General features: G+C 43.2%; 1 protein-coding gene across 3 annotated transcripts in view; it reads left to right on the top strand.

Annotated features, from left to right (window-relative positions):
* Nucleotides 1-18,923, top strand: part of LOC143806736 (uncharacterized) — a 92,263-nt gene that overhangs the window by 17,792 nt on the left and 55,548 nt on the right. Inside the window, exon 1 of one of the 3 annotated variants that reach the window (XM_077287572.1) lies at nucleotides 3,493-3,620. The exons of 1 other annotated variant lie outside the window; for it this stretch is intronic. The gene's annotated coding sequence lies outside the window, so the exon portion shown is untranslated. Of the gene's footprint in view, nucleotides 1-3,492; nucleotides 3,621-4,764; nucleotides 4,877-18,923 lie in introns of those variants that run through there. One more of the 3 variants, XM_077287573.1, reaches the window with a different exon arrangement.

The raw sequence follows: 18,923 nt of genomic DNA, 5'->3' as shown, positions 1-18,923 counted from the left end.
CTGAAAGGAGTGGTACCCGGTGTGGTCTTCTGCTGCTGTAGCCCATCTGCCTCAAAGTTCGACGCACTGTGCGTTCAGAGATGCTCTTAGGCCTACCTTGGTTGTAACGGGTGGCGATTTGAGTCACTGTTGCCTTTCTATCAGCTCGAACCAGTCTGCCCATTCTCCTCTGACCTCTGGCATCAACAAGGCATTTCCGCCCACAGAACTGCCGCTCACTGGATTTTTTTTCTTTTTCGGACCATTCTCTGTAAACCCTAGAGATGGTTGTGCGTGAAAATCCCAGTAGATCAGCAGTTTCTGAAATACTCAGACCAGCCCTTCTGGCACCAACAACCATGCCACGTTCAAAGGCACTCAAATCACCTTTCTTCCCCATACTGATGCTCGGTTTGAACTGCAGGAGATTGTCTTGACCATGTCTACATGCCTAAATGCACTGAGTTGCCGCCATGTGATTGGCTGATTAGAAATTAAGTGTTAACAAGAAGTTGGACAGGTGTACCTAATAAAGTGGCCAGTGAGTGTATATACCAGGATGGGGGGCTCTCCAAATCTTGTACCAAGACTTATTGGGCTCTAGTTATGCCACCGCTGCGGAAAGGTCTCTCCCTATACACACATATAGGGAGACAACTTTCGGTATAGGGGAGCAGGGCGGGGAGATCTGCTGGGGTCCTGCCAGCTTTGGACTAGTCACCTGATACACATGGACCCAGACAGGTTTTTCAAAGTATGTTTTCTGTGAAGTGCTGCAATCAGACAGCTGCAATAACAAAGCCAGTGTCTGATTCATCCTGTCTGTGGTTTGGAAAGATTTAATCTCTTGTTAGTTTCCCTGTAACCTTGCTTAGTGTTTTAAGCTTTTTTTTTGGCTTCTTTTGGACACACTGTTGTGGGAGTTTCTCTACCAGATCAGCGCTACTCACATTAACAAACAACATAATATACAGTTTGCTTCCCGTGCCGGCATTAAACTACTGACTACAGTACTACTCAGCAATGTTTGCAGGGCAGTTACTGGTCTTTTGTTATAAGGAATCAGGATAAGCGTCAGGACTCAGTCAGCGCTGCTGCTCAAACAATGTGATTTTTTTTCTCTTAAAGGGAATGTGTCAGCAGGTTTTTGCTATTTCATCTGAGAGCAGACTGATGTAAGCAAAGAGAAGCTGAATCCAATGATGTATCACTTAGTTTACTGGGTGCAGGCGTTCTGACACAGAGTTTTTAGGTTTATCATGAAGCAGAGCTGAGAAAGCTAACCCCGCCCCGACCAGGCTCATAGACAGTGAGCTGCTTGTCACAGGAGGGGGAGGAGTCAACTACCAGGCTCTGCTGTGTCCTAGCAAAGGAAGCTCCTGACGCTGAAACAATCATTGCATGTAAATAAGTGTTTTAACCTCTACATGATGCTGTCTTCAGCTTACACAGCAAAAACCTGCTGACAGATTCCCTTTAAATTGCTGCCCTTCTGTTTTTACACTATGTGGCACCTACCTCCACCTATACATCCTCTCAGCCCTGTATACAATTATTGGTAATATATACTAAGTTGTCGACCAAATGACATTTTTATATTATTGTGTTACACTATCTTAGCATTTAAATACTGAGTAGCATTTATGGGTAGATAGTCATCACTTCTGTGTGTCACTTAATAGTTAAAATATATAACAATTTTTTTTCTAAGTATATAAGAGTTTACACAATAACATGACACCCACCCGAAATATTGTCCGAGTTCTGCTTACTGTAAACTTCAGTGACTTCCAGTGACTCATATAAACAAGTCTGAAGACATGACAATGCTACAAATAAAGTGGTTTTCTTCCAGTAGCTGGAATTGGAATATCATTTTTAATGTAAATTTAATCATTAATATCCCTTTAGTATTTTGGAAAACAATTGGAAAGTCCAGATGATCCAATAAGAGCACAAGGTGCAAATTGGGTGCTGTTGTGTGCAAGGTGTACTGTCGTGTAAGCAACATCATTAAGAAATTGGGTTTTATTAAATACTAGATGGTGGCCCGATTCTAACGCATCGGGTATTCTAGTATATGTATGCTCACGTAGTATATTGGCCAGCCACGTAGTATATTGGCCAGCCACATAGTATATTGGCCAGCCACGTAGTATATTGGCCAGCCACGTAGTATATTGGCCAGCCACGTAGTATATTGCCCAGCCACGTAGTATATTGCCTAGCCACGTAGTATATTGCCTAGCCACGTAGTATATTGCCCAGCCACGTAGTATATTGCCCAGCGACGTAGTATATTGCCCAGTTACGTAGTATATTGCCCAGTGACGTAGTTATTGTCCAGAGCCACGTAGTATATTGCCCAGTTACGTAGTATATTGCCCAGTGACGTAGTATATTGCCCAGTGACGTAGTATATCGCCCAGTTACGTAGTATATTGTCCAGAGCCACGTAGTATATTGCCCAGTTACGTAGTATATTGCCCAGTGACGTAATATATTGCCCAGTGACGTAGTATATTGCCCAGTGACGTAGTATATTGTCCAGAGCCACGTAGTATATTGTCCAGAGCCGTAGTATATTGCCCAGCCATGTAGTATATTGCCCAGCCACGTAGTATATTGCCCAGCCACGTAGTATATTGCCCAGCGACGTAGTATATTGCCCAGTTACGTAGTATATTGCCCAGTGACGTAGTATATTGTCCAGAGCCACGTAGTATATTGGCCAGCCACGTAGTATATTGCCCAGCCACGTAGTATATTGGCCAGCCACGTAGTATATTGGCCAGCCACGTAGTATATTGCCCAGCCACGTAGTATATTGCCCAGCCCCGTAGTACATTGCCCAGCGACGTAGTATATTGCCTAGCGACGTAGTATATTGCCCAGTCACGTAGTATATTGCTGAGTGACATAGTATATTTGCCCAGCCACGTAGTATATTGCCCAGTGACATAGTATATTGTCCAGAGCCACGTAGTATATTGGCCAGTGACGTAGTATACAGCACAGAGCCACGTAGTATATTGCCCAGCCACGTAGTATATTGCCCAGCCACGTAGTATATTGCCCAGCCACGTAGTATATTGCCCAGCCACGTAGTATATTGCCCAGTCACGTAGTATATTGCCCAGCGATGTAGTATATTGTCCAGAGCCACGTAGTATATTGCCCAGTGACGTAGTATATTGCCCAGTGATGTAGTATATTGCCCAGTGACGTAGTATATTGCCCAGTTACGTAGTATATTGCCCAGTTACGTAGTATATTGTCCAGAGCCACGTAGTGTATTGCCCAGTGACGTAGTATACAGCACAGAGCCACTTAGTATATTGCCCAGTGACGTAGTATATTGCCCAGCCACGTAAGTGACAGGTTAAAAAATAAAAAAATAAACATACTCACCTTCTGATCCGAAGTCCCCTTGTAGTTCTAACATACTCACCATACTTGTAGTTCTGTCGCCTGTGCGCGGTACAGGCTGCAGCTTGCGGTCCCTGGGTGTGCTGACGCCGCGGTCACATGACCGTGACGTCATGGCAGGTCCTTCTGCTATGCGCTAAGTGGTACCGGAATCTGCCGCTTGCACAGAGCGGTTACCGGAGGGTGGCGAGGAGCGGGAAAGGCAGCGGAAGGTGAGTATATAATGATTTTTTATTTTTTTTAACATTAGATCCTTTTACTGTTAACGCTGCATAGGCTGTGTCAATAGTAAATCTTGGTCACACAGGGTTAATAGCGGCGGTAAAGGAGTGTGTTACCCGCGGCATAACTCGGTCCGTTACCGCTGCCATTAAGCCTGTGTGAGCGGAGGGGTGTATGCGGGCGCCGGGCATTGAGTGCGGGGAGTAAGGAGCGGCCATTTTTTCCGGACTGTGCGCGTCGCTGATTGGTCGCGGCAGCCATGACAGGCAGCTGCCGAGACCAATCAGCGAACAAATAACCACGACAGAAGGACAGAAAGACGGAAGTACCCTTAGACAATTATATAGTAGATTTTGCCCTCTTTGCCTTCTATGGGCTATAGAGTCACCATTTGCTTTCTATAAAATTAGGTGAGAATCTGTTGCCCAAATGAGCTGTAGATGTATTGTCTGTGCAGAACTTGCAGCAGCTAAATAGTTAATGTCAGAGTTGAATGCAATTAGTGAGTAGTAATGATGAACAGGCAAACTGGATATTTGCTTGCAGAGTAAATTACACACTGTTGCAACATCTTAAGGCCGGCCTCACACTCAGCGTATCAAAATACGGTCCGTTTTTTACGGCCGTAATACGCAGAAAAGTCCCAAAAATAGTGATCCGCATGTCATCCGTAGGCAGGGTGTGTCAGCGTATTTTGCGCATGGCATCCTCCGTATGTAATCCGTATGGCATCCGTACTGCGATATTTTCTCGCAGGCTTGCAAAACCGACATCTAATGAATTTATGGGCTCAAATGTTCGTTAAAACATATATACAGTATATATATATATATATATGTCATTGAGACACATATATATATTATCTGTAAAGCAGATAATGGTTAACTGGAGGAAATCTGAGCTAGCAGGTGAGTGTAGATAGCTGATAAGAAAACAGAGTTTGCTGAAGTTATGATTAGCCAGCTAAGAGAAATGAATGGTGAAGAAAAAATCCTGAATTTGTAACTGAATGCAAAGCTTACTGAATACCCAGACAGTACTAAGCTGTCAGAATCGGCCTTAAAAGGCCTTCGATGATGATGTTAAAGGAGATTATCAGGTTACTTTACAAGGGTGGAGTGCATCAAATGGAGGAAGCCATAGGAACTGGGAGCAGGCCCGAGGCTGGAGCCGGATGAGTGAATAACATTATTGCTATCCCACTGCTCATGTTTGAGATCAGTGCACAGCTTACACATTTCTGTTTGTAAGTAATGCTAATATTGTTGGAGGACATGGGTGTGGATTTTAAGACAGGCTTGGTGAATTATCAACAGACAAATGGTAATCATTAAAGGTTGAGTTCACCTATGCATCAAAAAAGAAAATATTGCAACATTGCAAATAGTCCTAGACTTGCCGAGGTGGAGTGGTGGGCTAAGAGTCGGAAATGGTGGATAGGAGACTTGTAAGATGCTGTAAGAAAAGGTCACCTATTGGGAAGAGTGATGACTTTAAAAAAAAAATACAGTTTGGCTGTTTTGTCTTGTAAGGCTTAAAAAAACTAAACGTTTGCAAAGGAAAGGCCAGAAGATCACACTTGAACCCATTTACTGAGTTCCTCCACCATGTAGATCTATTGCTGTGAGATGAGCTAGAATTTCCATCTGTAGTGGAAGTGTGAAATGGGGTTGTCAGAGTTTAGGAACCATATTGCCACACACTTCTGGTTGAGTCTTTATAGCCAGCTGTCTATAAATTAAAGCCACTGTCAGTGGATGTGCAGGCTTCTGTAAGGTTACAAGACCATAAGGGCGTCAAGGTGGAAGAGTCAACTCCACAGAAGTGGGAAATTTACTGTGAAGAATGTAAAGCTCTGCTCCCCTTTGGGAAGGCAACTTGTAGGACAAAGGAAGCAAAGGGGGTAACACTACCCCTTAAATGTAAGTAGAGTGTACTTGTTAAATTTGCTGGAAGTGTAAGGAGGGATATGTGAAGCCCCCATTGGCAACAAATTGACTATATATGCTGCCCTTGTAAATAGTTGCATGGGCTTCTGTAGATGGAGAAACTCTATTTAAGACATGTCGATGTGTGACTGAGCATGCTGGAAATGTGATGTGAAATATGTTTTGTTGCAATGTATTGCCATGGATATAAGAAGCTCGAAGTATTAAGTCTTTGGTGGTACCCACATGATGTGCCAGGACAACCTGCTGATTACAGCTCTTGGGTGGTCGGCACTGGTGAGGAAGCTTGAGGAGCATTGGTCTTAGCCTGTTAGAGGAGTGCTGGTGCAGCGCCCCCACCGCCGCAGGGCCGAGGGGTACCCGGTAATGGGCCTCTGAGTCTCTTCTCTGGGGTTGTCACGGTGGCTAGGCCCGGTCCGTGACCCTGCTGCTGAGGGGCGCCCAATAAAAGGATGCCAGTTCAGTGTGTAGTGCAGGACGCAATCAATCACAAGGACACAGGGGTGCAGTCTCTTTACCTCTTTACTGAAGGTCTCTGGGTCCTCAGTCCGGAATACGGTTCACCAGGCTGCGCAAGTCCGGCCGGTCCAATGGCACCTCCAGAGTTCTCTTTGCAGGTGGAAATCTGTGCCTTCCTGCTAGCGCTATGTGTTGTGGTCCTCCCCTGCTGTGCTTACGGGATAGTCCCCACAACTGTTGTGTCTGTTTCTCGTGTTCCCTCACAACTCGATTAGATGATGTTCTGCTAATCTTCCGTCCCTCCCTGATGTTACGGTTGGGACGCACCCTGATGACGGGTAGGCTCGGAGCTCTTCCGGGACCCTAGAGTCACCCCTCTCCACAGGTTGCCCCCTATGTCTGCGTAGGTGATTTAGATGAGACAGCCCGCCTGTGACTGACTGTCCTGCCGTTGGTTTGAAGTATGGCTTAGAACGCTGTACTTCCTCGGCGTTCCGGCCGCCGGTTGTTTGCGCCTCAGTAGGATGTTGCCTCGATCTTACAGCACGACTCCTACTGGTATTCTCCTTCTTGCTTTGATCTCGTTTCTCACTCAGCACAATAAATCTCGCTTCTTATCCTTTCTTGGGGCACCGCCGCTATACTGAGCAGGCACGTTCTTTCTCGTTGCCAGGCCTCTGTCAGGATCCCACCCCTGACAGGGACCCTACCGAATCTTCCCCCCGCAACACCCTCTGCCACAAGGTGTTGCCTGGTTCCAACCCAGTCAGCTTTCTGAACTAACTTCCTGCCTGACCCCCAGTTTTACCAGTATGTGAGGAGTGGCCTAATGAATAGTACCCTTAGCTCCCCCTGGAGGCCCGACTGTGAAATGTATTGGTGTCTGTGATACCTGGTCAGATGAACTCCTTCAGTGCCATCAGACGTACCAAAGCCCCCCTTAGTGGCGGAGCCATAGTACTGCAACGACCAGGACTCTGGGGCGCTGCACTGGCATCAGAGGTGTGTGCCATGTATCATGTGAAGTGCAAGGCCGAAAGAAGGTTGATCTCTTAGGTTGAGACAATGGTCATGACAACTTGTTTCTCTACAGTAAGGCAGGGAGCAACTGGAAGATTGCTTAGGTGGAATAGCGAAAGAGAAGCTGGAAGGAGTCCTCCTGTTGGACAGAGCGCCGACCTATGAATGGATGACAGTTTGGCTCTCTTTGGCTAGTGAGGCGTGTGAAACCAAGAGTGGCCCATTTTACATTGATTGTATGATAGTGGTGGGATCCTTTGCCTTCAAGGTTTCTTCTTGTACATATGGTATGCTTCCCTGATAAAAGGTCAAACAATGCTAAAGCTGCAGACAGTTCCCCAACAATTACAATCAAAAAGTTTCAGAAACTTACGTGGCCTCTACAGGATGTAACATACTAAATCAGGACAGTAACCAATTCTTGAGAAAATGTAACACTCATGTCCTAAATTTGGGACTCCACAGTCCAGCTTCTACCTACTTGTTCCTCTAAAGCATTACAAAAGAAAGCCATCTCTTAAATCATGTCATAAGGGAACATGTCATCTCATTCGTGCAGCCGGAACCACTGGATGAATAAAACTTCTGCATTATTGCAGCACTGTATGTCAGTATAGGGCAGAAATGTGCAAAGTGTAGCCTGCAGGCCACATGCGGCCCTCCTCCCATTCCAGTCCGTTCCATGGACCGAGATAGCTGTAGGGCTGAAATCAGTGACCCATGGGCCGCACCATGCCCGCTGCCTGTCTTCTACCGCCATCCACTTCTCAATGTGACCACCCCCACTATCCATACCCTCAGGATGCAGAGAGTGGTGAATACATTAGTGGAGGAGGACGGAGGCGCTATCTCCTTCTTCCATCAATCAGCGTGTGGGACAGCAGATGCGATGAAGTACAGGTCCTTCTCAAAAAATTAGCATATAGTGTTAAATTTCATTATTTACCATAATGTAATGATTACAATTAAACTTTCATATATTATAGATTCATTATCCACCAACTGAAATTTGTCAGGTCTTTTATTGTTTTAATACTGATGATTTTGGCCTACATCTCCTGATAACCCAAAAAACCTGTCTCAATAAATTAGCATATTTCAACCGTCCAATCAAATAAAAGTGTTTTTTAATAACAAACAAAAAAACCATCAAATAATAATGTTCAGTTATGCACTCAATACTTGGTCGGGAATCCTTTGGCAGAAATGACTGCTTCAATGCGGCGTGGCATGGAGGCAATCAGCCTGTGACACTGCTGAGATGTTATGGAGGCCCAGGATGCTTCAATAGCGGCCTTAAGCTCATCCAGAGTGTTGGGTCTTGCGTCTCTCAACTTTCTCTTCACAATATCCCACAGATTCTCTATGGGGTTCAGGTCAGGAGAGTTGGCAGGCCAATTGAGCACAGTAATACCATGGTCAGTAAACCATTTACCAGTGGTTTTGGCACTGTGAGCAGGTGCCAGGAAGCATGAAGTGCTCCAAAATCTCCTGATAGCTAGCTGCATTGACCCTGCCCTTGATGAAACACAGTGGACCAACACCAGCAGCTGACATGGCACCCCACACCATCACTGACTGGGTACTTGACACTGGACTTCAGGCATTTTGGCATTTCCTTCTCCCCAGTCTTCCTCCAGACTCTGGCACCTTGATTTCCGAATGACATGCAAAATTTGCTTTCATCAGAAAAAAGTACTTGGGACCACTTAGCAACAGTCCAGTGCCGCTTCTCTGTAGCCCAGGTCAGGCGCTTCTGCCGCTGTTTATGGTTCAAAAGTGGCTTTACCTGGGGAATGCGGCACCTGTAGCCCATTTCCTGCACACGCCTGTGCACGGTGGCTCTGGATGTTTCCACACCAGACTCAGTCCACTGCTTCCTCAGGTTCCCCAAGGTCTGGAATTGGTCCTTCTCCACAATCTTCCTCAGGGTCCGGTCACCTCTTCTCGTTGTACAGCGTTTTCTGCCACATTGTTTCCTTCCAACAGACTTACCATTGAGGTGCCTTGATACAGCACTCTGGGAACAGCCTATTTGTTGAGAAATTTCTTTCTGGGTCTTACCCTCTTGCTTGAGGGTGTCAATGATGGCCTTCTTGACATCTGTCAGGTCGCTAGTCTTACCCATGATGGGGGTTTTGAGTAATGAACCAGGCAGGGAGTTTTTAAAAGCCTCAGGTATCTTTTGCATGTGTTTAGAGTTAATTAGTTGATTCAGAAGATTAGGGTAATAGGTCGTTTAGAGAACCTTTTCTTGATATGCTAATTTATTGAGACAGGTTTTTTGGGTTATCAGGAGTTGTAGGCCAAAATCATCAGTATTAAAACAATAAAAGACCTGACAAATTTCAGTTGGTGGATAATGAATCTATAATATATGAAAGTTTAATTGTAATCATTACATTATGGTAAATAATGAAATTTAACACTATATGCTAATTTTTTGAGAAGGACCTGTAACTTCACTGCATCTGCTGTGCGGAGAGTCAGTGCACCGGATACCAGAGCGCCGGGGAAATGGCAGCAAGGTGAGTATATGGGCAGAACGGTGGCTCAGTGGTTAGCACTGCAGCCTTGCAGCGCTGGGGTCCTGGGTTCAAATCCCACCAAGGACAACATCTGCAAGGAGTTTGTATGTTCTCCCCATGTTTGCGTGGGTTTCCTCCAGGTTCTCCGGTTTCCTCCCACATTCCAAAGACATACTGATAGGGAATTTAGATTGTGAGCCCCAATGGGGACAGCGATGATAATGTGTGTAAAATGCTGCGGAATATGTTAGCGCTATATAAAAATCAAGATTATTATTATTATTATGTGTTTATTTTTCATATGCATGAGATGTTTGGGTGTATAAAGGAGGCTATGTGAGGGATCACACTGTATATAGGAGGCTATGTGAGGGATCACACTGTATATAGGAGGCTATGTGAGGATCACATTGTATATAGGAGGCTATGTGAGGGACCACATTGCATATAGGAGACTAGGTGAGGGTTCACATTGTATATAGGAGGCTATGTGAGGGATCACACTGTAAATAGGAGGCTATGCGAGGGATCACACTGTAAATAGGAGGCTATGCGAGGGCTCACACTTTATATAGGAGGCTATTTGAGGGATCACATTATATATAGGAGGTTATGTGAGGGATCACACTGTATATAGGAGGCTATGTGAGGGTTCACATTGTACAGTATATAGGAGACTATGTGAGGGATCACACTGTAAATAGGAGGCTATGCGAGGGATCACACTAAATAGGAGGCTATGCGAGGGATCACACTGTAAATAGGAGGCTATGCGAGGGCTCACACTTTATATAGGAGGCTATGTGAGGGATCACATTGTATATAGGAGACTATGTGAGGGATCACACTGTATATAGGAGGCTATGTGAGGGATCGCACTGTATATAGGAGGCTATGTGAGGGTTCACATTGTATATAGGAGGCTATGTGGGGGCTCACATTGTGTATAGGGAGGCTATGTGGGGGCTCATACTGTAATTAGGAGGCTATGTGTGGTCTCATATTATATATAGGAGGGTATGTCGGGGCTCATACTGTATATAGGGAATTTCAGCATACTTAGTTATGCTCAATATTAAGTGATAGTAATATAAAGTAATAATTATAATTAATGTGTTAATGTTAATATTAAGCAGAATTCATTTCAGCCTATTGGTTTGGTCCTCCACAAAAGTCATGGTTTCTTGTGCGCCCCCACTGGAAAATTAATTGCCCACCCCTGGTCTAGGGGATTGGGACAGAGAAAAGCCGCCAGTGACCTGCTTCAGACTAGTCAGCTGAGACTCATAGGGCTATATTCATTATTGGATTTGCATCTGCTTTTGTCTAGTTTTGGGTGTTTTTCGTTTGTTTTTAATTTGCAGCTTTTTTTTATGTTTTTTTTTTTATAGTAAATATTTTATATGTACTCACCTGTTTGTTTGCTTTTTCTTATGTTCTGCCTTATGGGCAGAGTTTGGGGTTTCCAGATGTTTTCAGCTGTTTTATCAATGGAGACATTTTAAAAAGTAGTCACGTTACCCCTTAGGCCGGCGTCACACTGGGGAGTTTTACGGACGTATGAGCGCAGAAAATACACCCGTAAAATACGCATAACACACGGCCCAATGATTCGCTATGGCCCAGCTCCTATCAGCCGTATTTTACGGATCCGTATTATACGGTCTTCTACGGCCGTACAAAATCGCAGCATGCTGCTTTTGTCACCGTATTGCGCAAAAAAATTGACAATGAAAGTCTATGGGGGCGAGAAAAATACGGATTACACACGGACCAGCAGTGTGTCTTGCGAGAAATACGCAGCGGTGTTCTATAGAAAAGCCGGTAATTCAATTGCCGGCTTTTCATTTCTCCTTCACAAACCCAACATGATATGAGACATGGTTTACATACAGTAAACCATCTCATATCCCTTTTTTTGCATATTCCACACTACTAATGTTAGTAGTGTGTATGTGCAAAATTTGGGTGCTGTAGCTTGTAAAATAAAGGGATAAATCGCGGAAAAAATTGCCGTGGGCTCCCGCGCAATTTTCTCCGCCAGAGTGGTAAAGCCAGTGACTGAGGGCAGATATTAATAACATAGAGAGGGTCCATGGTTATTGGCCCCCTGGCTACAAACATCTGCCCCCAGCCACCCCAGAAAAGGCACATCTGGAAGATGCGCCTATTCTGCCACTTGGCCTCTCTCTTCCCATTCCCGTGTAGCGGTGGGATATGGGGTAATGAAGGTTTAATGTCACCTTGCTATTGTAAGGTGACATTAAGCCAGATTAATAATGGAAAGCCGTCAATTATGACACCTATCCATTATTAATACAATAGTACGAAATGGTTAATAAAACACACACACATTATTACAAAGTATTTTAATGAAATATAGACACAGGTTGTTGTAATATTTTATTATACTGGTAATCCACCTGAAGACCCTCGTTCTGTAACAAAGGAAAAATAAAAAAACAACAATATCTCATACCTTCCATCGCTCAGGTCAAGTCCCACGAAGTAAATCCATCTGAAGGGGTTAAATCATTTTACAGCCAGGAGCTGTGCTAAAGCACTGCTCATGGCTGTAAAACCCCCGGGAATGAATGGAGTGCAGGGGAATGTCCTGTAGTTACCTTGAGTTGCGGTGAGGCGCCCTCTGCTGGATGTCCTCATATGAACTCGAGCGTGGGAACTTTTACCAGGCTCCAGTTCATGAGGACATCCAGCAGAGGGCGCATCACCGCAACTCAAGGTAACTACCAGTTAATACAATTAAGTAATTACCAGTATAATAAAATATTACAACAACCTGTGTCTTTATTTCATTAAAATACTTAAAAAAAATGTGTGTGTTTTATTAACCATTTCATACAATTGGATTAATAATGGATAGGTGACATAATTGACGCCTCTCCATTATTAATCTGGCTAAATGTCACCTTACAATAGCAAGGTGACATTAACCCTTCATTACCCCATATCCCACCGCTACACGGGAATGGGAAGAGAGTGGCCAAGTGCCAGAATAGGCGCATCTTCCAGATGTGCCTTTTCTGGGGTGGCTGGGGGCAGATGTTTGTAGCCAGGGGGGGCCAATAACCATGGTCCCTCTCTAGGCTATTAATATCTGCCCCAAGTCACTGGCTTTACCACTCTGGTGGAGAAAATTACGCGGGAGCCCACGCCAAATTTTCCGCCATTTAACCCTTTATTTTACAAGCTACATTGCCCAAATTTTGCACATATGCACTACTAACATTAGTAGTGTGGAATATGCAAAAAAAAAGGGATATGAGATGGTTTACTGTATGTAAACCATGTCTCACATCATGTCGGGTTTGGGAAGGAGAAAGAAAAAGCCGGCAATTGAATTACCGGCTTTTCACATATCTCACGCTGAGTTAAATATAAATACAGAATATATATATATGTGTATCAATGACATATATATATATATATATATATATATATATATATATATATATATATATATAGACAAAAAATTGGAACAGCACAATGCTCACCAGTGGGTGCCCGGCCTCCTGGGTATGACGGTCCACACATCAACCCAAATAGCATACAAGTTTGAAGAAAAGAAGGCAGCACTCCAAATCCTTTTCAAAAGTGCAAAATGTGCAGTTTATTCAAGCCCACATCTTTCTTGTGCGACGTTTCGGCTCGCAATGAGCCTTTCTCAAGCAGTGGGTGTGACTTACTTTTGTGCTTATATAGGTATAATCTACCCCCATTTACATATACAGCCTTTGATTTTCATTTACATACTCGTTTACAATTCATCCTTAATAATATTAATGCTCAGTGTGCTTCCCTTATACATAAAGTGCGATCTATACATAAAGTGCAATGTGCTAAGGTGCTATTGTTTATCACGTGTCTTCACAATTACATTTCCAATGCATTAGATACTGTTTCATTACGTTGACATATTCATATCTCATATTTATATACATAATTATCGTTTTTTTCTTACCCTGCTGCGCCTGGGTAAATGCACATGGAGGACGCTGTGTTCACCATTACTGGCGTTCTACTTTGCCTACTGCGCATGTCTTAGTCTCCCTCCTCTCTGTCACGGACTCTCAGCCAATCACAATATGTTCCAGTGCCCTTCCCCTTGCGCTTGCGCACTGATGTTTTGTCTTCAGTTAAGCGCCATCTTTAGTGGGGCTACCATGCCGAGGGCAACGGACCGCACCTCTCAGTGCTCATTCACTATTAATTAGATACTTTTAATACTGTGGCGATTTATTACAACTTCTGTCATTCTCATTAATTTTCACAGTATTTTGTTTCCACTCTGACATACCGGACGGCACCTTATTCAGGCTGTCTCCGATTGTCAATGGGTCTCCACACAGATGTGTAGCCCCTCCGGACCACAACATCATCATACAGAGAATCCATAAAAGTGGATAATTTCAATAAATTTAACCATACACATATAATTTTCATATGCTCACTTTATTATATTGTATACATTATTGTGACCGGCTGGCTGTCAATCATGACATAAAAATTGACAAAAAATATTAAACATATATAATGAGAAGGGGGGGGGAAGAGGGAAAAATAAAGAGAGAAGAAAAAACTTTTTATCCTCCATGTGTTTCCATCCCATTTTTCGCAGGTTGATGATACATTGTGAAGACACCACTAAAATTAAAAACATAAAATGTACAGGTTAAAAATTGAGGCAACGTAACAAATTATATTATGTACTATGCCCCAACACTTCAAACCGGAGTCCATACACATCTGATTCACAAGTGTATCGCTATAGGGGCTAATACATATTGGGCTGAATTTTAAATTCTGCATTAAGTCCTTTTGGTCTTAAAGTATTCAACTCATAGATCCATTTGAGTTCTTTTTTTTTAAGTAGGCATTCTCTATCCCCCCCTCTCCTCTGTACAGGTATTCTGTCTATTATTCTGAACTTGAGATCTTTTTCTGTATGTTTGAATTCTGTGAAATGTTTGGAGACCGGGAGGTCTAATCTTTTCTTCCTAATGGAGTGGCGATGGTTATTCATCCGAACTTTCAACTCGCAAGTTGTTTCTCCTATGTACCATAGTTTGCACGGACATTCTAACAGATATATCACATGATCTGAACTGCAGGTTAGGTACTGTCTTATCCTATACTCCTTACCCGTATCTGGATGTTTAAAAGTGGACCCTTTTATTATATGGGTACAATTGACGCACGAGAGGCATGGGAAACAGCCTTTTGGACTCGTTCCCTTGATTGTAGTTTGACAAGAATTTTTTAGGGAGCCTATATCTGATTTTACTACATAGTCTTTAATGTTTTTACCTCTACAATAAGAGAATAATGGGGGTTTTCTGTCTTCTCTGTTTGACTGTAAAAATATGGAATTGAGAAAAAACAGTGATTTTATACCACCCACTAATTCCACAATAATAGATACATTTGAGAAAGTGGTGAGAAGGGATATTGAGGAATTAAAAAATGGGGTCTCAGGAGAATTTAGACACCCTAATGTAACGAGGGAGGAATTTATAGCACTACAAGAGCTTGTCCATGATGACGACATCATAATAAAACCCGCAGATAAAGGTGGTGCTGTCGTCATCATGGACAAGGCAAAATATATTGCAGAAATAGATCGGCAGTTAAGAGATGAACGAGTTTATCAAAAACTGGATGGTGATCCCAAATTTAAAATAATGAGCGAAATTAATAACTGCCTACAAGAAGCATTACAATCTGGAACAATCGATCAGGGACTAAAAGACTACTTGTCAATAGAATTCCCTAGAACCCCGGTACTGTACATAACCCCAAAGATTCATAAATCATTAACCCCTTCACCCCCAAGGGTGGTTTGCACGTTAATGACCGGGCCAATTTTTACAATTCTGACCACTGTCCCTTTATGAGGCTATAACTCTGGAACGCTTTGACGGATCTTGGCGATTCTGACATTGTTTTCTCGTGACATATTGTACTTCATGTTAAAGGTAAAATTTATTCGATATAACTTGCGTTTATTTGTGAAAAAAATGGAAATTTGGCGAAAATTTTGAAAATTTTGCAATTTTCCAACTTTGAATTTTTGTGCCCTTAAATCACAGACATATGTCACGCAAAATACTTAATAAGTAACATTTCCCACATGTCTACTTTACATCAGTACAATTTTGGAACCAAAATTTTTTTTTGTGACGGAGTTATAAGGGTTAAAAGTTGACCAGCAATTTCTCATTTTTACAACACCATTTTTTTTTAGGGACCACATCTCATTTGAAGTCATTTTGAGGGGTCTATATGATATAAAATACTCAAGTGTGACACCATTCTAAAAACTGCACCCCTCAAGGTGCTCAAAACCACATTCAAGAAGTTTATTAACCCTTCAGGTGTTTCACAGGAATTTTTGGAATGTTTAAATAAAAATGAACATTTAACTTTTTTTTCACACAAAATTTATTTCAGCTCCAATTTGTTTTATTTTACCAAGGGTAACAGGAGAAAATGGACCCCCAAAGTTGTTGTACAATTTGTCCTGAGTACGATGATACCCCATATGTGGGTGTAAACCATTGTTTAGGCGCATGGCAGAGCTTGGAAGGGAAGGAGCGCCATTTGACTTTTCAATGCAAAATTGACTGGAATTGAGATGGGACGCCATGTTGCGTTTGGAGAGCCCCTGATGTGCCTAAACATTGAAACTCCCTACAAGTGACACCATTTTGGAAAGTAGACCCCCTAAGGAACTTATCTAGATGTGTGGTGAGCACTTTGACCCACCAAGTGCTTCACAGAAGTTTATAATGCAGAGCCGTAAAAATAAAAAATCATATTTTTTCACAAAAATGATCTTTTTGCCCCCAATTTTTTATTTTCCCAAGGGTAAGAGAAGAAATTGGACCCCAAAAAATGTTGTGCAATTTGTCCTGAGTACGCTGATACCCCATATGTGGGTGTAAACCATTGTTTGGGCGCATGGCAGAGCTTGGAAGGGAAGGAGCGCCATTTGACTTTTCAATGCAAAATTGACTGGAATTGAGATGGGACGCCATGTTGCGTTTGGAGAGCCCCTGATGTGCCTAAACATTGAAACTCCCTACAAGTGACACCATTTTGGAAAGTAGACCCCCTAAGGAACTTATCTAGATGTGTGGTGAGCACTTTGACCCACCAAGTGCTTCACAGAAGTTTATAATGCAGAGCCGTAAAAATAAAAAATCATATTTTTTCACAAAAATGATCTTTTCGCCCCCAATTTTTTATTTTCCCAAGGGTAAGAGAAGAAATTGGACCCCAAAAAATGTTGTGCAATTTGTCCTGAGTACGCTGATACCCCATATGTGGGTGTAAACCATTGTTTGGGCGCATGGCAGAGCTTGGAAGGGAAGGAGCGCCATTTGACTTTTCAATGCAAAATTGACTGGAATTGAGATGGGACGCCATGTTGCGTTTGGAGAGCCCCTGATGTGCCTAAACATTGAAACTCCCTACAAGTGACACCATTTTGGAAAGTAGACCCCCTAAGGAACTTATCTAGATGTGTTTTGAGAGCTTTGAACCCCCAAGTGTTTCACTACAGATTATAACGCAGAGCCGTGAAAATAATTTTTTTTTTTTCTCAAAAATGATTTTTTAGCCCCCAGCTTTGTATTTTTACAAGGGTAACAGAATAAATTGGACCCCAAAATTTGTTTTCCAATTTGTCCTGAGTACGCTGATACCCCATATGTGGGGGGGAACCACTGTTTGGGCGCATGACAGAGCTCGGAAGGGAAGGAGCGCCATTTGGAATGCAGACTTAAATGGATTGGTCAGCAGCCGTCACGTTGCATTTGCAGAGCCCCTGATGTACCCAAACAGTACAAACCCCCCACAAGTGACCCCATATTGGAAACTAGACCTCCCAAGGAACTTATCTAGATGTGTTTTGAGAACTTTGAACCCCCAAGTGTTTCACTAAAGTTTATAGCGCAAAGCCGTGAAAATAAAAATTCTTTTTTTTTTTTCACAAAAATGATTTTTTAGCCCCCAGTTTTGTATTTTCACAAGGGTAACAGGATAAATTAGACCCCAACAGTTGTTGTCCAATTTGTCCTGAGTACGCTGATACCCCATATGTCGGGGGGAACCACTGTTTGGGCGCATGACAGAGCTCGGAAGGGAAGGAGCGCCATTTGGAATGCAGCCTTAAATGGATTGGTCTGCAGGCGTCACGTTGCATTTGCAGAGCCCCTGATGTACCCAAACAGTACAAACCCCCCACAAGTGACCCCATATTGGAAACTAGACCTCACAAGGAACTTATCTATATGTGTTGTGAGAACTTTGAACCCCCAAGTGTTTCACTACAGTTTATAATGCAGAGCCGTGAAAATAAAACATCTTTTTTTTCCCACAAAAATGATTTTTAGCCCCCCAAATTTTTATTTTCCTAAGGATAACAAGAGAACTTGGACCCCAGAAGTTGTTGTTCAATTTGTCCCGAGTACGCTGATAACACATATGTTGGGGTAAACCCCTTTTTGGGCGCACGGGAGAGCTCGGAAGGGAAGGAGCACTGTTTTACTTTTTCAACGCAGAATTGGCTGGAATTGAGATTGGACGCCATGTCGCGCTTGGAGAGCCCCTGATGTGCCTGGACAGTGGAAACCCCCCAATTCTACCTGAAACCCTAACCCAAACACACCCCTAACCCTAATCCCAACGGTAACCCTAACCACACCCCTAGCCCTGACACACCCATAATTCTAATCCCAACCCTAATCCAAACGTAAATGTAATCCAAACCCTAACCCTAACTTTAGCCCCAACCCTAACTTTAGCCCCAACCCTAACTTTACCTCCAACCCTAGCCCTAACCCTACCCCTAACCCTAACCCTAAACGTGACTGAAATACGTGGCACTGAAATACGTGGCACTGAAATACGTGGCACTGAAATACGTGGCACTGAAATACGTGGCACTGAAATACGTGATACGTGGCACTTAAATACGTGGCACTGAAACACGTGGCACTGAAATACGTGGCACTGAAATACGTGGCACTGAAATACGTGGCACTGAAATACGTGATATGTGGCACTTAAATACGTGACACTGAAACACGTGGCGCTGAAATACGTGGCACTGAAATACGTGGCACTGAAATACGTGGCACTGAAATACGTGGCACTGAAATAAGTGGCACTGAAATATGTGATATGTGGCACTGAAATACGTGGCACTGAAATACGTGGCACTGAAATACGTGGCACTGAAATACGTGATACGTGGCACTTAAATACGTGGCACTGAAACACGTGGCACTGAAATACGTGGCACTGAAATACG

Source organism: Ranitomeya variabilis, chromosome 2 (assembly GCF_051348905.1).
Source record: "Ranitomeya variabilis isolate aRanVar5 chromosome 2, aRanVar5.hap1, whole genome shotgun sequence".
In the NCBI taxonomy this organism is placed as follows: domain Eukaryota; kingdom Metazoa; phylum Chordata; class Amphibia; order Anura; family Dendrobatidae; genus Ranitomeya; species Ranitomeya variabilis.
This window is presented reverse-complemented; position numbering and strand designations above follow the sequence as displayed.